Raw genomic sequence first — 27,558 nt, 5'->3', positions numbered from 1 at the left:
AGCAAGCATAGAGCATAGGCACTCATTTCTCTTCTCCTCTGTTTTTACACATACCTCCATTATAGTGTGCGGCACACACACACACACACACACATACACATACACATTATACATTTCTACTGGTACATATTATTGTAAATTTTTTGTTTTATATATCTAGTTCCTCACTATATTGTACTTTTCTGTGAGCAGAAACCATATCTTTTCATCTCTATGACCTCAGCATCTAGACTGGCACCTGGCATTTAGAAGGTGCCTATATCAGTGAAGGTTCTTGCTTGTAGGCCACTAAAATCAAGCATGGTTAACTTATGAGAAGGCTGTATAGAGAAATGGGCTCAGAAAATGGTCAGGAACCAAAGGATTGGGGCTGCAGAACCCAAACAAAAGCCACATCATAGTAACAGTTTAGTTACCTTGCTACCACAGGTCTGTGCCTCCATCCCTGCTGACATCACTGTGTGGCCATGTGGTGCTGACATCACTAGACTTTAAATACTTTCTAATTATTTCTAGCTCCTTGTTTCACTGCCCCACACTGAAAATTCTGGGGGCAACCTCCAGATAGCTGAGCCTAGTTCATGAATTATAGGTAATGATGATAGGGAGAGTAAGAAGAAATAAAGAAATAGACTTCACATTTCACCAATCTATGCCATGGATAAGCCCCCAACAGTAAGAAAAATTATACACTGAGAAAAAAAAATTTTAATGCTCATGACAGTCACCAAATATTAATCATGTCGCCACCCACTACAACAATGAACAGAATATATGTAAGGTGAACTTAATAATTTTGAATCCAACTTTAAGAACAATAAAATGAATTTTATTACCTCTGCTTATTACAGAATTGTGTAACAGAAATAAATTTCAGTAGGCAAATCTGTTTGAGCAACTTTTAAAAATAACCTGGACTATCAAAAGATTTTTTAGGAAGGGAAAAAGTAAAGAGAAATCTTGGCCTAAAACATATTAACCCAACTCAACTACTGATTGCATGAAAGCAATTACAGAAATTGCCTACAAGAGAAATGAGCATGTTCTTTATTTAAATGTTATCTACTTAAATGTCTACTAATCAATTATAAAAAAACTAGAGGCCCAGTACACAAAATTCATGCACTGGGGGAAGTGTCCCTCAGCCCAACTTGCACCCTCTCCAATAAGGGACCCCTCGTGGGATGTCCAACTGCCGGTTTAGGCCCAATCCCACCAGCAGTCAGACATCCCTCTCACAATCTGGGACTGCTGGCTCCTAACTGCTTGCCTGCCTGCCTGCCTGATTGCCCCTAACCACTTCTGCCTGCCAGCCTGATCACCTCCTAACTGCTTCCCTGCCAGCCTGATTAACACCTAACTGCTCCCTGCTGGCCTGATCGCCCCCAACTGCCCTCCCCTGCCAGCCTGGTAACCTCCAATTGCCCTCCTCTGCCAGCCTGATCTTGCCCCCAACTGCCCTCCCCTGCCAGCCTGATTGCCCCTAACTTCCCTCCCCTGTAGGGCCTGGTTGCTCCCAACTGCCCTCCCCTGCCGGCCTGATCTCACTCCCAACAGCCCTCACTGCCAGCCTGATCTTGCCCCCAACTGCTCTCCCCTGACAGCCTGATTGCCCCCAACTGATCTTGCCCCTAACTGTCCTCCTCTGCCGGCCAATTTGGTTCTGATTGGTTGGTTTCTATGCCAGTCAGCATCAAAAGCTCTGCCTTCTAGGCAGCCATTGGGTCCTCACAGTTAACCCAGATTTGGTTCTGATTGGTCAGTTTCTATGCCAGTCAGTGTCTCTGGGCCTATCAATGGGGCCTGGTCAGAAAAGCAGCGCTGATCAGCAGCCCTGGTGGAGGCCTGGAGAGAAATGGAAGAACGGCTGTTGACCAGGCCCGGAGGTAAAGAGAGAGGTAAGTGCTGATTAACAGCTGCCACAGAGGCTACAGATCAGCCCTTGCTTCTCTCTTCAGGCCTCTCTCTGGGCCCAATTTGAAGCCCCCTCAGCAGTCAGTGCTGGGTCACCATGCCTGCTGACTGCAGGACTGACTTCTGATTGCTTGAGCCTCCCTGTCATTGCGGATGTGACGGACTGAGGGTTTTTATATATTAGGATGTCTGATGTACATAAAAAATTATGAGCCATTGGACAAGGTAGGAATCCTATCTAATAAAGAGAGAATATGCTAATTGACCCTCACACCATCGCAAAGATGGCAGCACCCACAATCAATAAGGAGGGAATATGCTAATTTACTGCCCCGCCCTCAAAGATGGCAGTGCCCACAGCCAATAAGGAGGGCTCCTGGACTGTGAGAGGGGGCAGGCCAGGCTGAGGGACCACCCCCCTCCAGTGCATGAATTTTCATGCACCAGGCCTCTAGTGTTGAACATAACTAAACACATAAAAAGAGACATATTTGAGAATAAAACCCTCTAAATCTAGAACTGTATACACAGTGAAACTGAGACTGATAAATGTGTTGCCAGCAGTTCACACTATCAGAAATTCTAGAGAAAGTCTTTCAGGCTGCAGGGATATTATCTTAGAAGGAAGACTGAATATGTAGAAAGAAATAAAAAGCACAAAAAAGTAAATATGTAAGTTAATATAAAAATATTTTAAATTTATTTTAAAATAGCTGAATGTTTAAAGTAATACTGATGATGTATTATTGGCTTTTATACATAGAACATTAAAACATATGTCCAAAAAAAGCACAAACTGGCCCTAGCCGGTTTGGCTCAGTGGATAGAGCATCGGTCTGCAAACTAAAGGGTCCAAGGTTCGATTCCAGTCAAGGGCACATGCCCAGGTTGCAGGCTCTATCCCCAGGAGGGGGCGTTCAGGATGCAGCTGACCAATGATTCTCTCATATCATCTCTTTCTTCTTCTCCCTTCCTCTCTGAAATCAATAAAAATATATGTATTTTTAAAAAGCACAAAGTATCGGAATTGGCATGAACAGCAATCCATATAAGTTCTTACATTACTATTGAAATAGTGTACTATGAATTTTGAGCTTTACTATGAAATTTTAATTGAATATATTACAAATGCTTATACTAACCTATAAAATTATTGAAAAGGATAATCCAGTAGGAAAGCTACACTACAATAAAAATATACTCAATTCAAAATGGGAAGGAAAGAACATAAGGACAAAAACACACACACAACCAAGTGGAACAGATAGAAAACAAAATAGCAAGACAATATGCTTATACCAATATTGAGTAATTGCATTAAATATAAATGGACTAAGCATTCCAATTAAAAGATCATCAGACTGCATAAAAAATAAGACCTAGACATATGCTATTTGCAAAAGACACAATTTAAATGGAATGTCATAGATAATGAGAAAATTACAGCAAGGAAAGATATATACCATGCAAACCCTAACTTAAAAAAAAAGCTTTTGTAAAAAAATTAGCTACTTGTTTACATTAATGTTAAATAAAGTAGGCTTTATAATGAAGTAAAAAGAGGAATATTTCATCATGATAAAAGTCAACTTATTTTAAAGACCTAAATATGAAATGTATGTGTATATACCAATGTATGTACCTAACAACATACTCTCAAAACTTATGAAGCAAAAATTAATTTAAATTCAAAATAAGTAGACAATCCTACAATATAGTTGGCAGCTGAAGAATTTTTGGAAACTCTAGATAAGCTCATTCTGGAAGGAAATTACTTGGCAGAACAAATATTCAATATGCATAAAATGTCCTTATTCTGGAAAATGATGCCTGAAAGGACTTTTATCCATAAGGATGTCAAATAAATGTCTGGTTTCAGGGCTTTTAAAGACAAGATACAATATGGAATCTAAGTAACAAAATAAACTGATGAACAGAGTGGATCCAGAGACATGGGAGCATTGAACAGAGTATGGAATCTCAGAGGGAAGTCAGGGGAGGGTGGGTGAGTGGGAGGTAATCAATCAAAGACCCTGTATGCATATATGCATAACCCATGGATATAGACAATAGAGTGCTGAAGGCCTGAGGTGGGGGGGGAAGGGGGCTGGAGAGGGCCAATGGGGGGGAAAGGGAAAAATATGTAATACTTTCAACAATAAAGAACTATTTAAAAAAATAAAGACAAGATACAGTCTTGCTTGGGGGCAATGTTGTGGGCTACAAATTGAAACCCTTTGTGATCTGGCACAGTGAGAACCCCAGGGCCTTCAGGCATATCAATCAGCACACACTGCCATCCTACTGCAGGAGCAATAAGAAGTCATAGATGATCAAGCTCTTTTTTTCCAAGATGCCCTCCTGAATTGCTATGCCAGCAAAATGGAGAAGTGCTTTGTGGAGAATAGCATACCTTTCAAGATTTTGCTCATTGTTGTTAATGCTCCCAGACATCCTCCTTCCATTGGTGATCTTTACCTCAATAACAAAGTGGTTTTACTCCCTCCTAACACCACCAATTTGAACCAATAGGTCAAGGAGCTCTATCACCTTTTAAGGCCTACTACCTGAAGAGGACCTTTGTCCAAGCTATTGATGACACTGAGAAGACACTGATGTAATTCTGGGAGGACTACAACATCTATGACTGCCTCGGGGACCTTGTTTGGGCCCGGGGTGATGCCACCAAAGACCGTAGGAGTGGCATCTGGAAGAAGACACTCAAGAGGTTTGTCCATGGCTTCAAAGTAGTTGCTCAGGATGAGAGGACTGCAAAAATTAACAGGGTTGTGATTCTGGTGGCAAACAACTTTCACCTGGGTGTGGAGGAGGGTGACCTAACAAGGTGTTGTTGGAACTGGAATAGGAATGCATGGCTGAAGAAGAGGCAAGATGGAAGGAAACTTCAGGAGAAGAAGAAGAAGACCCAAGAACATTCACAGTGAAAGGGTTAGCAGAAGCTTTTTCAGATCTCAAAAGCTCCTTCAAACTGTGAAAACATGGACCCCAACACCAAAGGGTTTTTATTAATAGAGAGAAATGTTCATGTTGGATTATCTGCTTACAAACTAATATATGATAAAAAAAAAAAAAGTCAAATCAAGCCAACCAGTATGGACATATTTGTGAAAAGAGTGACACCTCCTTGAGAAGATCCTCAGAGAAGTCCTTCAGGAGGTATTCCATAAGCGGGCATTGTTGCCAAGGGAGGCTGGACAGTCTCATGTGTGTCCTGGCCCCTGAAGACCTACCAGTGGACAGACGTAGAGGTGGAAGACAGTGATATTGGATCCTGACCCCCTGTAGGCCTAGGCTAACATGTGTGTTTGTGCCTTTGTTTTTAGCAAAACAGTTTAGAAAGTAAAAAATAAACAATTTAAATCCATAAAAAAGCTTATAGAATAAGGACAGAAGTATTTTTGCACTGATGTTCAATGTGTGTTTTAAGATAAGTGTTGCTATAAAAGAGTTAAAAGGTTTTAAAAAGTTAAAGAGCTTATAAAGTTACAGTAAGCTAAGATTAATTTATTAAATAGAGAAAGATATATTTTATAAGTTTGGTTAACATAAATGTACAGTGTTTATAAGGTCTACAGAAGTGTACAGTATGTCCTAAACTTTCACATTCACGCACCACTCACTCACTGACTCCCCAGAGCAACTTTCAGTTCTTCAAGCTCTGTTAAAGGTAAGTGCCAGCTACCAGTGAACCATTTTTTATTGTTTATACTATTTTTAACTGTATCTTTTCTATGTTTAGCTATGGTTAGATACAAAAATACTATTTTGTTGCAGTTGCCTACAGTACTCAGTACAGTAACATGCTGTAAAAGTTTATATACTTACACTATCATATACTTATATATAAGTTTATATATATACTTATACTATCATATACTCTAGTTGCGTAGTAAACTATAGTATCTAGGTTTGTAGAAGTATACTCTGTGATGTTCACACAATGATGAAATTGCCTAAAAGATGCATTTCTCAGAATGTATCCTCTCTGTTCAGCTACACATGCCTGTACTCTTACTGTACCGCCTCTCAGCGGTGTGAGGGAGCTTACTCCTGTCGGTTCTTACAGATAAGGACAAGCTTCATAATTTGCAGGGCCTCATGCAAAGTGAGAAATGCAAGCCCATTTGGAGCAAGGAAGTTAATTTCTCATTCCCACGGCCTCCCACCCCAACCCATGGCAGGTGGGCGATACCAAAAGAAGCACTCTGATACCTAGGTGGGGAGTGGGCGAGGGTCCCCAATTGAGTTGGATAACTTTGATGTTTTTCAGTTCTATTGTGATGCACCTAAGTATAAACTCGCTAAATTTTCTTGTTTGGAATTTGTTGGATGATATTGGAATCTTTCATTATTCCTGGAAATATTCTCACCTGTAATATCTTCATATATTTCCTCTGCTTCGTTCTCTCTTCTCAAACAAAAATTTCAACTAAATATATTTACACACACATGTATGTTTGACCTTTTCTGTTTATTCTTTCTGTATTTTTACCTATTTTTTTTATTTTTCATCCCTCTGTCCCTCTGGGCTAAGATCATCTCTTCAGTTTTTTGTTCTGATTAATTTTTTCTTAGATGTGAATAATCTGTTTTCAACCAGTCTGTTAAGTTTTTCATTTTAATTATTATAATTTTCATTTCTAGGGCTTCTGTTTTGTACTTTTTCAGATTTGCTCAGATTTCATTTTATTAAAATACTAGAGGCCCAATGCCCGAAGTTCATGCAAGGGTAGGCCTTCTCAGCCCTGGCTGCCAGGGCCCTCGAGAGCCCAGCTACCTTCCAGCCCTGACTGCCTTGTGGTCCCAGATACCTCATGGCTCTGCCCCCCCCCACCCAACCTGCACCTGCCTTGGTCTGACACTGCCCACATCCGCCGCCACACACCCCCAGTTCCCCAGTTCCATGGAGCACCCCCACACACACATCGATCACTGTGCAGAGGGTGGCCTGGGACTCACTCTTTGGGGCAATTGCAGAGCCCTCCACCCATTGATCACTCCCTGGCCAATGGCCTGGGCCACCTTCTGCAGGGCAATCAATCACAAAGCCCCCTCCCCCCATTGATCACCTGCAGAGGGTGGCCTGAGCCTCTCTCTTTGGGATGATCTCAAAGCCCCCTGATTGATCGCTGCACTCTGCCAGTGGCCTGGGCCTCCCTCTATGAGACCATTGTGGGGTGATGGCGGGCGCTCTACCAATCGCATCACACCCACCTTGGCTAGCCTGGCGCCAGTGCATGTCATAGCATGGTCGTCCAGATGGCCGTCCTGCTGTTCAGCCGTTTGGTCAATTTGCATATTACACTTTTATTCTTATAGATATTTTCACTCTTTGTATTCCATGTCCTATAATTAAAAAATATGAAGTTTGAATAATGGTTTGTTTCCTTTCTCTCATAGGATAGCTTATTTCCTTATATTTAATAATGTTTTTTATTATACATTGTTCATATGCCTTGTAACTTTGTGAAAATGTGTTAATGCCTCGTTTGCAGGTATGTTATTCTTTTCAGGTGTCTTGAAGTAACTTAAACTAAATTCTCAACTTGGATTTTTGGCTAGCCAGGTAGCATACATTAGGGTCACAAAATTGAATTGTGGTTATAAATATAAATTTTTTTTTAATATTTCCACTAACTACCAAGTTTTGAGACTGGCAATTTTTCTTACACTTTACCAAAGAGAAAGAGGAGATAGATTTATTTCTAGTCAATACACACTCTGAATGTGAAGTCCTTTGTGACCTCAGCCTTATGTAAGGGATTTTTTTATTAGACTCTCACTTTAGGTGGCTTCCAGAATGGTTTTTTCCCTTCTAAAATTTCACAATCTCACAAAAACCAGTGCTCAAGTTCTCATGCTGTGGTTAATGCCCAGCCCCAGCCGCCCCGCCCTCTCCCCCCACCCCACCCCCAAGCCTGCTTTGAGTGTGTTCTCCATGCACTTATCTGGGTACCCAGGTACACCACTGTCTCTGGCCTGCGTATTTCTTATTTCTTGCCATTAATGAATGCAATTAAAGAGTATTTTTTTATATTGTATTCAAAATTTTTTTTGGCCTTTTTCACCCAATTTGTTAATGCCCTATTGTCCTAACTGCTCAAAACTTGAGTCTGTTATAAATTATTTCGCTGCAAATTAAAAAAAATAATAATTTTATAGTAGCTATAAATAGTTGTTTTTTTTCTCATGAAACAAGAAGTCTTGAGGTAGATACTCCAGACCAGTGCAGCTACTCAATGACAATAATGAAGACTTAGGCTTTTTCTAAGTCTCTGCTCAGCTAAACTTAGCATTTTGACTTTTATCTTCATTGCTTATCAACATAGTTACAAGTTAGCTACTGCTCCTTAAGGAATTAGTTCATTTTATCAGCAGAACAAAGGGGAAAAGCCAAAAGAAAAAATGATTGGGCCAACTAAGTTTGCTCCTTTTTATTAAGAAATAAAGAAGCCCTAGACTGTTTGCTCAGTGGTTAGAGTGGTGGCCTGCAGACTGAAGGGTCATGGGTTCAATTCTAGTCAAGGGCATCTGCCTTGGTTGCAGCCTCCATCCCCAGTGAGGGGCATGCAGGAAGCAGCTGATCAATGATTCTCACTCATCATTGATGTTTCTATCTCTCTCCTCCTCTCCCTTTTTCTCTGAAGCCAATAAAAATACATACATATATATTTTTAAATTTAAATTCTTTATTGTTTAAAGTATTATATAAGTCTCCTTTTTCCCCCCATTGACCTCTCCCCAGCCACCCCCATCCCTCAGCACATGCCCTCACCTCCCCCCGCCCCATCTGTGTCTACTGGTTATGCTCATATTGAAGTATGGTACCTATTTGCTTTAACAATGGACAGGTTATTTTGATTTTCTGAATTATATAAGTCATCCCATTCAATTAAATGCCTTATTGATTGTAATGTGAATATCCCATGGGTTGTGGTCATACTGGTCTTAGAAAGCACATTCTTCTGTACCTGGGAAACAGGACAGCACAATTATCCTAAATTGTTTCAGTGGCCACAGATAATGCGTTCCAGTTGACTCAGTGGTCCCAAGACCAGGACAGCACAATTACTCTAAATTGCCTCGACGGCTCTAGATCAGGGGTGGGCAAACTTTTGGACTCGAGGGCCACAATGGGTTCTTAAACTGGACTCAGAAGAAGGAGCTGCGGCCGTGTTTCCCGACGTTGCCATGTTAACACTGCTGCTGGTGAAGGAGCGGAGGGGAGAGCAAGAGAACCCTCCATTCTTTAGGCTCCGCGGGCCGGATAGAATAGCCGGATCCGGCCTGCGAGCCGTAGTTTGCCCACGGCTGCTCTAGATAATGAATTCCTGACAACTCAGTGGTCTCAAGACCCAAGGGCTCTAGATAATGTGTTTATAACATGCTGTTTCTGCTTCTGTAAACTGCTTTTTGCGAGCCAGGTTCCTCATTCCAAACCCTGGGATGTTGTTGTGCCCAGATTTCAAGATCCCCAAGAAAACCACACCAGGGAGCCAGCCAGTCCGATGCAAAAACAGAGGGTCCTTTATTGAGCTAGCTCGACTCCCCCTCCTGGCCGACGCCGCGACCGGAAGCAGAGTGAAACCCTCGTGGGAGAAACAGGGTTTTAATAGGGGGTGGAGTGAGGGGAGGGGAGCTGACTGTGGGCCCTGCCAATTGGCCAGGCGCCAGTCGGGTCTTCTTACACAGGATGTGGTCATCTCTATGGCGCGCACGTCCCTTGATTGTCATTGGTTAGTTTAAAGAAATCCCGGGCGTGGCCAGCAGGGGCCTGGGCTTCCAGGAAGAAGGTACTCTCCTGAGCACATGGCGGCTGCCCCAACATGGAGGATACGGGGCAAGATGGAGGGCATAGCCCTCGCCCTTTCAATGTAATTAATACCTTTGTGATTTTTGCCTATATAACCTTGGAGCTGCGACCATCTTGTTACTATGAGATTTGGGGAATGGCCCCTCATAGTCCCAGATTGCAATAAATGTGACTCTTTAATTCGGCTTCTTGAGGCGTCCTTCTGTGATTCGTGGGGTACATTACAACAATATGCATGTATACAAGTCCTTTGGTTAATCTCTTACCTCCCCCCTCACCCCCCACCTTCCCTCATAGATTGGACAGTCTGTTCAATGCTTCTATGACTCTGGTTCTATTTTTGTTCATCAGTTGATGTTGTTCATTATATTCCACAAATTAGTGAGGTCATGTGATATATATATATATATATATATATATATATATCAATGAAAAATAAAAAGATAGCCTCAGGTGAGGATTAACTAAAAAATAATAAAATAAAAATTCATTTTCTCTCATATTCTGAGTACAACATGGAAAATAACTTAATTATAAGATATATACGCATACATATATGTATATGTACATATTCACTTAAAAATTATTAATAAGTTTATAAAAAAAGAAATAAAGTAAACTTTCACATGTTTCTCATTGGCTTTACAGTATGTCTGCTGTAACACCTAACACTTTCTCAGCATCAGCCCTTCCTACCTGAAGTTCTGTGTCTTCTCCCTTTATCTGTTTGCATAAATCTTCAATTTCTTTGCATCCAAGCCTAGGGCTACCTTTTGTTAAGGCCTTTGACCTAATCCTCTGCCCATGGGGCTTGCTCTCTTCCCCTGCATCAAGTGGTAATCAGCTATTAGAGAGTGCATCTTTCATCTGAGTATAATCATTTGCTGCATTATGTTGTTCTTTCCATCTCCCAAATCAGAGTGTAAGCTCCTTCAGAGTATGACTTGTGTTTCGTCACCCAGCCTCAGACCTTGAACATATGCTCAATCAGTCAATGTTAATTGTTTACTGAAGAACAAATCGACTCTCACTACTTATGTTCTCCATAACTCCCGTTTAATGACATCACTTCTTTGACACTTATCTTAAGCCTTAATCCCATGACCCTGTCTTATACCTTAATTGTGTATGGTTTCCCCCACGTCCCGCGTGGTTCAGGGTTCAGGATCTGGAAGAGGTCCGCACCCAAATGAAAGAGACAAGACAAGAAATAATAATTTGGAAATATTGGGGGACCAGGCGGGCAAGTCCAACTCAAGGGGAAGGACTTCCACCGGTGCTCAGGCCTCGCCAACCTTTTATTGGTTTGGGATACACCCATAGCCCTTAGGCAGGCAATTTCCAGTAACAGGCAGACTAGCCCATCAGCAAGGATTTACATAATAATAAATGGGGAAGTTGCTTCAGCTACCATTGTCTGGACTAACAGTGGGTGCACAGCTCTGACCTTTGCCAGGGCTTCAAGAGTCACCAGCCTTCCGGGTTCCTTGTCCACACCTCTCTGCTAGTGAAGACAGTAGGTGGCTTCCCACATTAATCTTATTTATTTCTGCTTTTAAACTCCAATTAACTACTCACATAGAAATCCTGCCCTGCCAGATGATTTGTTGTAGGTTACCATGCTCCCCCTTGGCTCATGTGACTCTATGCTACTCTAGTTATCCTCCCATTTCTGTCTTTTCCCACCTCTTTCGCTGGTTCCTCTTTACACATTATTCCTCTTACCTTTTGCTATCTGTCTCCTGCGAGTTCATATGTAGACCACCTTTCCTCATCAACCTTATTCTTTTGAGCAGACTCATTCTGACTTAGATGACTCCCAAAGCAATGAGGAGAGTTCTATTAATGTCTTTATATTTACTTATTGCTTTGTTGTCATTTCAAGCTCATAATTTCGAAAACTAAATTTATCATCTTAAGTCCAAACATAGTATTTATTCCAATTTTCCTATTTATTCCACTGATACCACCAGACAAGAGTCACATGATCTCACTCATATGTGGAATCTAATGAATGAAATAAACGGATGAAAAAAAACAGATCCAGAGGCATAGAAGCATAGAACAGACTAACAAATCTCAGAGAGTGGGGAGGGGCCAGGAAGAGATTAACCAAAGAACTGATATGCATGACCCATGGACACAGACAATAGTGTGGTGAAGGCATCCTGGGGGAGGGGGGCAGGTGCAAGGGGGAGGGGGTCAATGGGGGGGAAGAGGATATCTGTAATATTTCCAACAATAAAGGTCCATTATTTTTTAAAAAAACTTTTCTAATCTTAGAACAGTAAATATTTGAGGTATTTCTACCTGTTCCTGTCATGGTGATTCAATCTTTGAAGTGACTCTGAAATCGATTACTTCATTTTTCCTCCTTTAAAGCTCAGACATATTTACCACAATTAACTAAATAATCTCAAGCAATTCTTCTTGTCACAAATGCCATATTTCTTCAATCTTTCCTAAACAGATTATTTTTTTATATAACTTAAATGAAGTCATAATTCTGAGCCAGAAACCTTCAATGACTCTCCACTTACCCACGGCATGAGGTCTAGATTCATGAGTCTGCCTTCCAGAGCCAAGTCTAATCTAATGCCCTTGACGTAGTCAAGTTAGTTGTCTAGTCCCCCAACATGAATGATAGTTATACTAGAATAAGTTCATTTCACCTCTGTGGGGCTTTTTGTTTTTAAATATATTTTTATTGACTTCAGAGAGGAAGGGAGAGGGAAAGAGAGATAGAAACATCAATGATGAGAGAGAATTATGATCAGCTGCCTCATGCACGCCCCTCACTGGGGATCGAGCCGGCAACCCCGGCATATGCTCTGACCGGGACTCCAACCATGACCTGCTGGTTCATAGGTCGATGCCCAACCACTGAGCCACACCGCCCTGGCTCACCTCTGTGTTTTTACTCTGCCTTGCCCCCACCCACCCTTTCCCAGTTTAGCAGCTTTGCTCCTGCATCTCCCACGGAGGACTTGTAGAGATCACCTTGAATGAACAACAGAATCTTATTCCTGATTCTCAGGAGCCAATAAAACATTTTCTCTACTTTCAATAGATTTGACACCCGAATGAGTGTACAGAACAATGGATAACATGTAGTATGGGTTCTTTTTAGCAACAATTATTTTCATGTTTTTCTTATACATACTTTATTGGGGGTTTTGTTGTTGCTGCCATTGTAACTCCCTTGTGTGCCAACACCCCCCACCTTTTTTAAGATATGCATTTTATGAAATTTGAAGATGAAAAGAGCTTGCTTGAAACCACTTAGCTGACTGGGGTTTTGTACACCCTTACATGATGCTATTTTTGTTTTTAAAAGCGAGCAGCTCCTTATGGATATTGGTCTTCTGCGGGGACTTACACAAGTGGCAGGCCACTTAACATGGGGGAGATTTCCTTTTCATGATCTTCAGGTTGGATGCCTCTTACAAAATAAGTCATCTGGACTGATTTCTTTTTGTCATTGTATCAGAATGTTCACACTAATATTTTTTCTTTTGAAGATTGTGTACTGGAAATCAGTTTTGATTTTTAAGAATCTGTTCAACTTGATCTTAATGTATTTTCTTTCCCAATAGAGCAAAGACATCTCAAAAATGTTTTACTTTAATGTTGTTGTTTTTTTAATCTGGACTAATGTCTTGTAAAAGTGAAAAGTGCCTGCATGCTAAAACAAATGTGCACTTGAATGCACAATTGATTAACCAATTTTCAAATAATTAACATTTTAGGTTTTGCATGTGCATTTGTTGCTCATTTGACCATATAATAATTAATTAGCCTAATTATAATGGATTGCACCTTCAAATCCTGCATGCATATTATAATAGAATGACAGCATTTTATATCACTTTTTATATTTTAGTCAAACAGACAAGCACACACCAGCAAAGGAAGAGAATTTTAAGATGAGGGACATTTTACATCTGCAGAAGTTGACATTTTGATTAATGAAGTGTTACAATTGTTTCTAATGTATTTATTTGGTGGTGTATTCAGCAAAATTAATCCTGATAGATGAAATGTGTTTAAAGCATTGCTTACAAAATGAATGATGTCTCCAAGCTAATAGAGTTATAAATGAACAGAAAAAAAAATGAAGAAGACTTTAAAAATGAGTCGTGAGCCGAAACCGGTTTGGCTCAGTGGATAGAGCGTCGGCCTGCGGACTGGAGGGTCCCAGGTTCGATTCCGGTCAAGGGCGTGTGCCTGGGTTGCGGGCACATCCCCAGTGGGAGATGTGCAGGAGGCAGCTGATCGATGTTTCTCTCCCATCGATGTTTCTAACTCTCTATCTCTCTCTCTTCCTCTCTGTAAAAAATCAATAAAATATATTAAAAATAAATAAATAAATAAATAAAATAAATAAATAAAAATGAGTCGTGAAAATAAATGCCAGATTAAAAAACAATATACTCTGTGTGTCTGGAGAGCCAAAGGGAACTCAAGTGCAAAGAATTTGACTTATGGTCTAAGTGAGCAGCTGAAATATTTAAATATCAAGCTAATGCTATTCAGTCAGAATGGTGGGAGAACTGTTTTGAGATGAGCTTCTTACCTTCACTTGTGGTATGTACAGCTGAATGGCAAAAAGTAAAATTATGGCCCCAGCTGGTATGGCTTGTCTGTTCAGTGGAGAACATCAGTCTGCACAACAAAGTGTCACAGCTTCAATTCCTGGTCAAGGGCACTTACCTGTGTTGCAGGTTCCATCCCCTGGCCCCAGTTGGAGCACATGTGAGAGGCAACCAATTGATGTGTCTCTCACATCAATGTCTCTCTCTCTCTCTCTCTCTCTCTCTCTCTCTCTCTCTCTCTCTCTCTCTCTCTCTCTCTTTCTCTTTCTCTCTCTTGCTCTCTCTCTCTCTCTCTCTCTCTCTCCCCCTCCCTCCTTCTCTTCCACTCTCTCAAAAAAAACAAAATCAATGAAAATAATATCCTCGGGTGAGGATTAACAAAACAACAACAAAAAACAAACAAATGGAATTCTGTCCTTGGTGGTATATTGAGTCAAGCAGAGAGGTACAACCAAGGCACTCATAAGTGATTACAGGGGGCCATGGTATAACTTGAGAATTAGGCAGGACAAGAGCCAGAAATAATGAGTTGCCTCAGGCATCGGAAAAGCAATGGGGACAAGCACAGCAAACTTCTGCCAATCCCTCTGCAGGAACTTTTGCCTGTCTCACTTTTTGGTTTTGAAAGCAGAGTAGGTCTGTTTAAAGTACTCACCACAGGACACTTATCTACACACACAAAATATTCTTCATTGCCCAGCCAGCATGGCTCAGTGGTTGAGCATCAACCTATGAACCAGGAGGTCAAGGTTCGATTCCCAGTCAGGGCACATGCCTGGGTTTTGGGCTTGATCCCCAGTGGGAAGCATGCAGGAGACAACTGATCAATGATTCTTTCTCGTCATTGATGTTTCTATCTCTCTCTCCCTCTCCCTTTCTCTCTGAAATCAATAAAAAAAAATTAAGAGAGTTATTATTTATAAATAATAACTTGAGCCTATCTAAGCAATTCTCCCAAGATTTCCAAAATATATAGCCAAGGTATCACTCTTTGGAAAGGTCAAGTAAGTATAAATATTCTTTGCATAGTATAACATAGGACTTAGGAGAAAGCTACATGAATTCAAAGTCTGGCTTTATCTCTCATTAACTATTTGAGTCTGGGCAAGTCACAAAATCTGTATCTTGGTTTTATCATCTGTAAATAAAAGTGGGTAATAATTATTGTTTATCTTTAATCTTACCAGAATTCTGGGTGTATGAGAACAATCATTTTGATGGTATTGCTCACTGATGTAGCTCACATGCTTATAAAGTATTAAGCTCTTAGTAGTTACTTAAGAAATATTTGTTTACTAAATGAATAGATATATGAAGCATTTTTCATGCTTCCTAGCACTTAAGTGTTCAATAAATAAATGGTAAACAAAATTTAATTTGGTAGCCCCTCTACTTCTAGGTATAAGGAAGTAGCCATAGCAGACTCACCCTTCAACTAAAAGAAATCAAGAGGCCCAGATAATATTTGATGGTATTAGGACATACCAAAGCAACCAAGACTTGAGGAGATTGGATAAGAAAAAAGAACTACAGAGAAGTGATATGACATTCTGCATCTGCCTCTACACTATCAGAGACTGGTATTGGGCAAGAATGGAGGGAAGGATGGTGATGGGACCATTGCTAAAAGGTTAAGAATCCAGCAGAGCTTATAGAAATCTGAAGTGTGAAGAAACAAAAATTAAAGTTTGATGTGCCAGATATACAAAGGATTCCCAAAAACAACAAGCAGAAAGTTACTGAAATGAACACCAAATGCCCTGGCAATCATATGGTGCTGAGAAGAAAGGTATTGTAGTTTAAAACTAACCGAGAAGGAGGGTTCCTAGAAAATACCCAGCGCTTTAAAATGAGAACATTACAGGGCTACATCGTAGCAGTGGTAGCAAACTAGAGCTGGCTCAAGTCATACTCAAAATTCGGTCCAGCCTCAAGTCAGCTCACATCCTGTTTCAATTAAGGTGAGAGGCCCTTACATTAGCTGCCTATAAGAGGATAGAAATAATCCCTTCTACAAAGGTGTGATCAAAAGAGTTTAATATTCCTCATATATAATCCTATAATTAATCATAAAAATGCTAGACATTTCAAGAAACAAAGCCAGAAGAAAAAGTTTGTGGAAACAAAAACCACAGATAACACTTTAAAATTATTATGATAGCCCAGCCGGCTTGGTTCAGTGGTTGAGCATTGACCCATGAACCAGAAGGTCACCATTTGATTCCTGATCAGGGCACATGCCCAGGTTGTGGGCTCAATCCTCTTTGTGGGGCATGCAGAAGGCAGCTGATCAATGATTCTCTTTCATCATCAATGTTTCTATCTTATTCCCTCCATTCTTCCCTGAAATCAATAAAAATATATTTAAATAAATTAATTAATAAAATAAAATAGCTGTGATTAACATATATAAGAAAATCGATTATAAGGTAGAAAATTTCATCAGAGAATTGGGATCCAGAAAAATAATCAAATGGATATTCTGTAAATAAAAAAAAATTCAACAACTAAAAGTGAAAATACAGCAAAAGACTCAGCAGAAGATAATAAAACAAAAAAATAAGTCAGTAGAAAATATCCATGCAAAGTACGGAGAGCAAAGAAGATGGAGGAAAAAGGGCATAAGTGACATATGGAGCACGACTGGAGTCTCTTAAGGAGAGGAGGCGAAGTAATATGACAGAAGCAATATTTTAAGAGATAATGGCTAAAAAATTTCTAAAACTAATGAAATGTATCAATACATAGATTCAGAAGGTTCTATGAACAAAACAGGATGAATGCAAATATAATCATGCCTGAGAAATCAGAGTCAAAACAAATGCTAAAAGTCCAAAATAAGGAGAGCTCTCTTTAAAACAGCCAGAGAAAAAAGACAAATTTCCTTCCAAGAAAGAATGATAAGAATGCTAGGTAAATTCTCAACAGAAATATAGAAACCAAGAAATAATGCAATGATATTTTCAAAGTACTCAAAGAAGTAACTGCCAAATTAAGACTCTACACATAGTCTGTGGTATCTTTTCAGTACATTCCAGGGGGAGCATAGCAAGTAAGGCAAAAATCTGCCTTTGCCATCCTCCCCTCTTTTACCATCCTTCCTCCAAACTTCCTTCTTCCCCAGACCTTCATTACTCAAGGCCAGCTTTCTTGAGCCTGTCTTCTAGAGATGCCAACCAGAACTCCAGATGCTTTTCTCCAACTGGAGTAAGCCTCTCTAGTATCTCCCCTATTTGCTCTCTCCACTGAGATGTACTTGTCATATTACATTAGGACAATAATGCTGGAAAAAAAAGTTCTGTAATCAAAGAAATTTGAGGAACACAGCACACTTTCCCCCTCTTGAGATTTACAATACACAGTAGTTTACTGAAATGCCCAATGAGTCCTGTGGTAGACAATTTGTTTATCTTTGTTTATTCAGCATTTTAAAAGTGAATTTGTCTACAGAAGTCTTTTTTCACATCATGACACTCCTTCACTTATTCACTTATTTATGGAGCATCTAGTATACACCATACACTATTTGCATGACTAACAAGGCACAAACTGGTTCCTGCCCTCCAGGAGTTTTATACTCTTAGTGATGAAGGCAGATAGTAAAGACCAAAATAATATGTGCCTTTAGGTAATAATAAACACCATGAAGAAAAATTAAATAGGGTATGGACATAATCGATGACAGATAAGCCTGGAGTATGGTGATGCAGGAATCCACAGAATATACTTTGAGAAATTCAGCCTTTGATTTATACCCATGTGCGAGCCAAAGGGAAAGAACATCTATAATAAGAGAAGGCTTGAAAATCCTCAACCCTCTCTTCACTCCAATTGATGTTTGCTATAAAGATACTTTTTCTTTGACTTTGAAGACCAGCACTACTGGTAGAGATCACTGGCCGGATAAGAGGGAAGCAGCGTCATGGGAGGCATCCAACAAACACTGAGGTACAGACCCTCAAATTGTACTTTGTAGGTGGTACTTAACTCAATGTACTCCTAGGGCAATTTTCCCTTCTTATAAAATTGGAGAAATGTAATGGTTACACATGTAGTTGAACTTAAAAAATCTCAGCTGTCCAGTTTACCCTACAATATTTATAATTAGTAAAAAATGGCCCTAACTGGTTTGGCTCAGTGGATAGAGCGTCGGCCTACGGACTGAAGGGTCCCAGGTTCGATTCCGGTCAAGGGCATATACCTTGGTTGCAGGCACATCCCCAGTAGGAGGTGTGCAGGAAGCAGCTCATCAATGTTTCTAACTCACTATCCCTCTCCCTTCCTCTCTGTAAAAAATCAATAAAATATATTTTTTAAAAAATTGACTGGGGTGATGTTTCCTTCCTATAGACATAGAAATTGGATTGCGAGGTTCCATGCTGCTCCTCCTACCATTAAGCATGCCAATTCATGCCTTTTTTTAATTCACTAATTCACCACATCTATTAGATACCTGCTGTGTTTCCAGCCCTGCGTTAGGAGCTGGGTGTTCAAAAAACAAATTTAACTCAAAGGAACTTACTAACACACTGTAGGCAGATGGTTAGGTACTTTCCCTTGTGTTTCCCAGCCTCTGTCTTAAGAAATCAGTAAAATTTCACAAAGAAGAGAGGTACTCATTTGTTTCTCACTTTCCAAAGCCACAGAGAGCACAGTAAATAGAAGCAGGTGCCTAAGATATACTGTAAGTCTTCACTTGTGAAGTCTTTGGATGGCTTTTAAATATTTAGGGTCATTAATGACCAATACAACAAACTTTGGCCAATCAATAGAAATGAAAAATCACAAAAACAGAACTCCCCTTCCCCCCCATTCTTCTCACTGGAAAGGGCCCGCTCTGCAGCATAACTTCTAAACAGTCATTAGGCCTAAAGAGCAGGTACTTGGAACCCATTAAGACAGAGAAAGCAGTGATGCTAATCCACCACCTGAAGTCATATGACTCATCTGAAGCAGAAGTGGTAAGAAACATTTAGGCCAGGAATCTGAAATTATGAGCAGCAAAGAAAGTCATAATGATTGTACTGATGAGTCATCTGCCATCTGGTTCTCATTAAGAAATGATAAGTCAAGGTACAGATAACAAAGAGTAGAGCAATACCAAAAATGTGAAGTGGACTGTTTTTCTAAAATAACAGAAGGAAAGGTGACGTATATGAGAAGCTATCACAAGGAGACAAATATATTTAGAACCTCACTGAGCAGGCTGTGAAACCTAAAACTGCAGAAACCGACATGAAAAGGGAAGGAGACCTATACTTTAGTCATCCAGCAAACTGGAAAACAAGAGCCTCAATAGGCAAGTTCCAGCTTACCAATTTATCCTTCCTACTTCACTTGCTGGCTGGATTTGCCATACCCAAGGCGGGAAAATATGTCATTCCAATGAGGAAAGAGAATACTGGATCTCTTCTTGAGGCCTCCTTACCCATCAGCCCTCTCCTATGATCTCCTTTGGCTACCTTACTAGGACAGAGAATTATTCAATGGGATTGTTCTTTGTTCAGTGGAATTTCTCATTCTATTGTTCCCGGTTACATTGCAATTTTAGCACTAAATAACACTGTTTTATGAGGTATTGTTTGTACATCTATTTTTCTAACAGATGGTAAACTCTTTGAGAGCAGAAGCGATAGTTTATTCATCTATGTCTCTCCAGCACGCAGCAAAGTTCCTGGACCAGAACAGGAATTTTAAAATTCTTAATAAATTGAATTTAACTGAACTTCCCCTTGATATTTCATTTGTGACCCATTGTCCTGTGGTTTCTTCTACAAAAACTCTATGAAATCCCATTGAAATTCTAGCTGTACCACTCAAAAATTTAACTAAAAGAGGGGCAGTGGATTGATATTCAGTCATTCTGTAAATATTTATTGAGCATTTGCTACATGTTACACAGAGTTCTTGATGCTTGGGATATGTTAATAAACAAACTAAGATTCCTGCCACTGCAGAGGTTACATTTAAGTAGGGGGCAGAAGCAGAAATTAAGTAAGATAAGTAGATATGCTAGTAGTTAGAAAATGGTAAATGTGATAAGCAGATACTAGTATGGTAGAAGATGGTCAGTAAGATAAGTAGACATGCTAGTAAGTTAGAAGATGGTAACTGCCATGGGACAAGAAAACAGAGTAAGGAAGATCAGGAATGCCAGGATACAGGATTTAGGTCAGGCAGTTGCATCATCAGAGTGAACCTCATTGAAAAAGTGAGACTTGATCAGACCTGAAGGAGGTGATGGAGCTAGCAAAGTGGATATTTGAAAAAAGATGCATCACACTTTCTTCTCTCAACTCAGTAAAGAAAGGACTTTCAGCCAGTGATTGCTCCTTGAGACTCAGAAGACATGGTAAGTTGGCCAAGCTGCCAGAGCACTTGCTTTTGGCCCACTCAGTGAATTCTGTAAGGTTTTAGTCATTTAATTACTGTTGTGTGACGTGGGAGGCTAAACAGGAACAGAGAAAGGAGAAGTTCAGGACTCCAGCACAGGGTAGGGGTGGGGAGAAGAGGAGAGGGAGCTCCACCCTAATCTGAGATGGGGGAAGGTTCTGGAATTCTTATGAGAAGCATGAAGTCAGATCTTTCCTATTTCCTAAATGTTTGTTCCTATAATACATTTAAATTATCTAAATCTGACATTTAAACTCACAGAATCTCTTTGCTGGAACCAAAGACTTCTTTTAATTGGTTTTATTTCCTTCATTCTATATTTCTTTGGCAACCAAAGGAGAATAATCAAAACTGCAATTTCTGGCCCAGTAGAAGGACTTCTAGTTTTGTGGTTTTAATCATTGCTCTCTACCAGTCTTATCACTTTACATCTTTCTTTTCCTTGGAGCTTTTTCAACATAGCTAATCAAAATATAGTTAAACATTTATTCATTCAATTAAATATGTTTAATAAGTGGTTGACAGGTCCCAGGCCCTATGTACCAAGAACACAAAGGTGAGAAGATGTGATTCTATCAGTGGTGAGAAACCATAACCTCTTGGGGTGCTGCTATTCCACAGACCAGAACATAATGGCAACAACTCACAAGAAAACAATAACGTATAATGGTCATGCTCTAGAAATGATTCAGTAAAAAAATAATAAACATATTTTTCAACATTCTCTAAAGGGGTAAAACTTCAGAAAACTCATGTTCTTACCAATAATGATTTTACAACTGTCATTATCTTTCCCATAAAACTCTGAAACCCAGAAATATTCATTTAGCCACTTCTCCTGGTTCCTATAAGTCTTTTTCACTGAAACACCTTAATCTCCCACATTTGCCATATTATTACTACATGGAAAGAAAGGAAGAAGGTGAAAGCTTGACAAAAATTAATAAAGAGGAACTAGAGACAATAAAGTTAGGTGGAGCCTTGAAGCAGGAACCAAGAACAACCTATAACGATAGAGGGTAATGTTTGTCAGGTTGTCAAAGACCACAGACCTCTTGAAGTGGTTCATTTGGAGAGCATGCTTTTTCTGCTGTTGACTCCAGTGAGGTCTACCCATTTGGTGTTGGTGGTGTGATCGATGTAAGACACAGCTCAGTTGTCTGAGAGGTAATTTTTCTTCAGCATTATTGGTCTTAACTAAAGAATCTCCCAAAGGTTCCTCAAAAAAATTAAAAATGGAACCGCCTTATGGGCCAGTGATTTCACTTCTGGGAATTTATCCAAAGAAACCCAAAATGAATTTGAAAGAATATATTTACCCTTATGTTCATTGCAATGTTATTTACAATAGCCAAGACATGGAAGCAACCCAAGTCCCCATCAATAAATGAGTGGATAAAAAAAGTGGATAAAATATTACTCGATCATAAAAATGAATGGAATATATCATTTGTGACAGCATAGATGGACCTATAAGGTATTATGTTAAGTGAAATAAGTCAGTCAGAGAAAGACAAATACCCCATGATTTCACTTATATATGGGTGTAAAGAACAATATGAATGAACAAACAAAACAGAAATAGATGAAGAGATACAGAGACTGATGTTTGCCAGAGGGGAGAGGGGTTAAGGGGCTGGGTGAAAAGGTGAAGGGATTGAGAAGTATTGGTTGGTAGTTACAAAACAGTCATGGGGCGATAAAATACAGCATAGGAGATTTAGTCAATGATGTTTTAATAAATATGTATGGTAAGTGAGTGCTAGGAGCACCAGGAGGAATACTTTACGAAATATATGATTATCTAACCTCTATGCTATACACCTGAAACTAATAGACAATAGTACTAAATGTAAACTGTAATTGAAAAAAAATTTAAATTTAAAAATAGAATCTCCTAACATTCAAATAACAACATATAAACCACATGTGCATGGTGTTTGGTGTTTGAGCAGGTGGTTACTGACTGGTGATGGGGTTTCTCTTCTGCAGTAGGAATTGCAGATATGTGAGAATGGGAGGAGAAAAGTAATTATATCACAGACCTTCCCTGTTTTATTTATCCATGAGACTCGTTATTCTAAGGAGGATTTGGTGCTGCTTTCTGGTTGTTGTTCTTGTTACTGGGCCCATCCTGTTGCTGTACCCAAACGAAGTATTCCTGGAATTTAAGGTGTCATTTTACCAGCCTGACCACAGGTACCACATTGTTTGCTCTGCTCTGCTCTCCCTTTAAATAATACCTCTGTCTCAATACTAATTTCAGTGTCTCGGTCGAAAACCCAGAGAAGAATAATGAGCCCTCTGCCCCTGCATATCTTCCAAAAAGGTAAGACAGACCAGAGAAGCAGTAAAATGACAGGCCCATTGTTTGAGCCCGATGCAGGGACTTCCCCTTTTGCATAAGCTGAGTCACATTTTTCCTGTTGTCAACTTGAAGCCTGTCCGTTGATGTACGATAGGGCTATCTTGCTGATGTATGAAGCCAAGCAGACAGGTTTCCTTGCTTTTGTTTGCCTTACCTTGGACCCTTACCAATTAGAAGCTGTCCACTGGCCAAAGGAGATAAGACATGGTTTATTAAAGCTTGGATACTGTACTGAATGAACTCATTTCTGACCATTTTCTTCTGTTAAAATGCTATCCGAAGTTCCTGCCTTGTGCAATCTTACTGATTTTGACACAGTCTTTTGGAATGTACATGTGCATTTTATTCTTGATATCTGTTCAGTTGACACATGCTTTAAAACCACAGATATCTTTAATTGGCTGGCAAATTGTGAAAACAGGAAGTTAAAGGATGGAATCAACTGTGAAACAACCATAATAAGTGAAGTTTTCTGCTTAAGTGCCAAGATAGAAAAGCTGCTATACTAAACAAACAAACAAAAAAAAAAAAAATGAAATGATAATATCAATAAAATTCACAGGAATCGTGAACAGGCAAAATGTTCTAATTATTATACTTTCAGGGACTTACACCCAATGAAATGGTCTTCAGAACTTAAATCATAATATTGTTGCTAGGCATAATAAAATCTTAAACATTAGGAGGGGTGTGATAACATTTGCTTGCTAGGAAATACTTGTGATGGTACTTTTTTGGTAAATTGCCATTCAAATTGAGTTTAAAAAATGGCTATTCTAATTGAATCCTTTCATTTATTCAGAAAATACCTATTGAGTGTTTACTCTAGGGCAGGGCTATGACAGTCATGGCATATTTCCTTCTTGCTCATAAGCTTTCTCACTAAGATTTTTCTATTTTGTATTTTTTTTAATATATGTTTTTATTAATTAGAGAGAAAAACATCAATGATGAGAGAGAATCATTGATTGGCTGCCTCCTGCATGTCCCCTACTGGGGATCAAGCCACAACCCAGGCATGTGCCCTGACCAGGAATCGAACGATGACCTCCTGGTTCATAGGTCGATGCTCAAACACTGAGCCAAGCCGGCTGGGCACCAAGATTTTTCTTGTAATTCCTCAAGGTTGCCAAGCATCAGTCTCATGTGATAGTCTTCCATGGCAAATTCTCAAAACAAAGGTTATCACCAGTGTAAAGAATAAAAAATCCTCAACCCAGTGGATGTAAAGAACACAGGCAAATATTAGACTGAATGAACGAGGCAATTTTTAGACAAATAAACCAGAACTACTACTTTACTACTATGTAATATGTTTAGGAATTGCATTACTTTTAAAATTTCAGAAATGTGAACGGATTTTAAAAATATTTGGATAAATTTTGAGGCAGAATCACTGTGGGCAGCAGAATGGGAAAGGACAGAGAATGCGCCACATATATGGTAAATACTATCCACCCATCTTTCAACAATTTCTATATAAAATGTGCTATATAAACAATGTCATGTGCCATCTATTAAGATAATTTGCTTTAAAAGTATGATCAATATCTCTCAAGGTCTAACTCTGCCAGAAAAGAATTAAAAATATCACAATAGGACATTTTAATGTCATCTTGCTGAAGAAAGAATAAAGAATTAGTAATGAAGACAGCACAATTGATTGTTAGCTAGATGGTCTTCGCAATGCATTTATTAACCTATTTAACCTTCAAACGCCGTTTTAAAAGTCTGCTTAAGAAAGAAATACTTAGGGGGCAGTTGGAAATTCATTTCCGTCAGACTTAATTGTATTTTAAAATTCTTGTTTCTAGGCCCTGGCCAGCGTGGCTCAATTGGTTGAGCATCATCTGGTGCACTAAAAAGTCACTGGTTTGATTCCCAGTCATGGGTTGTGGCTTGATCCTGAAAAGCTAAAACTGAAAAGAAAATAAATCTACTCTAAGTGTCTCTTCTTACAGATAAGGAAACTGAGGCACAAACAAATTGAGTGACTTCCAGAGGTCACAGCATTTATCCAGAAAAGAAGCCAAGCCAAATCCAGGTCACCTAGACACCTGACTGTTTTACATCTCTGAGCTGACGGGGGAGTCGGGGGAGGAGTGAAATAAAAAACTGCATTCTAGAATTATCTAATTATCCTTTATCCCATATTGTGAAATGATTCCATTTGGGAACAGAATCAGTCACTAATTGGAAAGTCAGTGCATTAAATTTAAACTCATGAATCTGCCTTTAGAGGTGTTACACATGTCATAGTTTTATCACATCCATGGAGCATTCCAAAGGTGCTCACCAACCTGGACTACAAAATGGTCCCTTTTATTATCTAATCGAAAGACAAAGAGTAAAGAAAAATTAAAAGTATAAAGACCCTCCCAAGGAGAAATCCAGAGAAACTAGCAATAATAAAGTAACATTTTCAACTATGTAATTTCTAAGATTTTCATTTAACTGTGAAGTCAAATCACACTATTATTCATTTCACAGCTACCGATCAATTTGCTCATGTGTGAACCACATGGAATAACAACCATTTTCTCTTCAGGTGAATGATCCTGGTTTGAGTTACCAATACAATCTGATAAAAATACATTATTCCAGATCGACTCTAGTTGATAGGAAGGTGGAAATTTTTAAGTAAAAGACTACAGACTTAATTATCCTAAATTAGGTGGTCAAAGAGAGAACATAGGAGAATAGAACTTTACCCTAAGTCATTTATAAATATCCCAAATTTTTAAAAATTATTTTAGGAGAAAAAAACTTCAAAGAATGTATAAATCTTGACATGTATTTAAGTAAAATAAGTGTCAACTTTTACAGTCAAATTTTTATCTATAAGCTATAGCTACATTGAATCCTATATAATAAAAGCCCAGCGACCAAATGGCGTAACGACCAGAACGACCACTCAACCAGTCGTTATGAGGTGCATTGACCACCTCTTGGTCTCTCCCCATGCACCCCCGACCCACAGGCTCCAATCACTGGATGGCGAACAGGGAACCAGGGTGGGTGGTGGTGGGGTGGGACTGGGGACTGGCGAGCGGCCGGAAGATGGCCTTGATCACAGGCTAGGCCTAGGGATCCTACCTATGCATGATTTCATGTGCTGGGCCTCTAGTATACTTATAATACAGTAACTTTCCATTTTCTCCTACTGAGTCAACTCATCTATAAACCAAGCTCAGGTGTTTTCACTCTCCTTTAGTTGTGGTACAGTATCCACCCTGATTCCCTTAGGCATAAATATAAGCTAAGGGAGTATCACAGGTGTGGCTGTGGTGAGTGACATGGAGGCCTGAACTATCCACCCATGCAGTTTACTTGTGCTCTCTTACTGCTTGTGGCATTTCTGGATATACATTTTTATCTAATGGAAGACTGATGCTGGGCCCATCCTTGGCCAGTCTGACAAAAATTAGGTCATAATTGGCAATTCAATTAGCATCCGATGGTCAAGAGTTCCATGTCTAGTAGGACCCAATAACACTCTAGGAGCCGTTTTTCAAAAGGCTGTGATTCTCCACTGCAGATGACACAGCCTTGCTCCAGACTCCCAAAGGCCTGCCTTGAGTGTCTCCTACTAGAGGTTGCCTTCAACCCCAAACCACACCTTTTCCCACCACTGACACCTCCAATACCATCAGGTCTGATAGATCTCACTGTGCAAGGAACTAGACCCACTGCAGCCTAGACCTGATGCAGGGCCCTTTCCACATCTGGTGCCTACTCAAAGCTGACAGCCTTCTAAGTAACCAAGTGTGTGAGCTACAGCAACTTTCCTGGTTGTAGAAGGTTCCCTGTGTTGAGGATGCAAGATTCAGCAATTCAACTTTAACATTGGATATATTCCACCATGTCCCTGACCTCTGGGCATCTATAAACCTCACTGATGTGGCAAGTCTCTGAATCTTCACCTACCACATTGAGGGATGGCTGACTCTTATTGTAGAGGAGTGAACTATCTTTGTAAATGTTGAACATTCAGGAAGATTGCCAGAGCCAAAATCCACCAGAGGCATCTATCCTGACATCTCCATCTCCAAACCAGATCCCTGGTTTTCCCAAACAGGGCCCATAGGAGACATGCCTTGCCTGGACATCTAAATACCTCTGAGCTTCTAGAACCCTATCAAGTTCTGAGTCTGTTCTTCAGCAGTTCACTGTTCCACTGTAGGAGGTAAGGGCCTGGTAACAAGCTGCCCAAGAGTTTCTCTGGCTGTCACTCTCAGCACAGGCATACTTCATTTTATTGAGCTTTGCTTTATTGTGCTTCACAGAGGTTGCATGTTTTTCACAAATTGAAGCCAAAACCCTCCACCAACAAAAAGATTACTACTCACTTTATTGCTATACTCATTTTATTGCAGAGGTCTGGAACCAAAACCACATCTCCTGTATTCATTTGTTTGTTAATGGCCCCCAAGTTTCTCATTATCCACTGCAGA

This window comes from Myotis myotis, unplaced genomic scaffold, assembly GCF_014108235.1.
Source record: "Myotis myotis isolate mMyoMyo1 unplaced genomic scaffold, mMyoMyo1.p scaffold_m19_p_1, whole genome shotgun sequence".
Lineage (NCBI taxonomy): Eukaryota > Metazoa > Chordata > Mammalia > Chiroptera > Vespertilionidae > Myotis > Myotis myotis.
The sequence above is the reverse complement of the archived record's forward strand: the minus strand, read 5'-3'. Positions refer to the sequence as shown.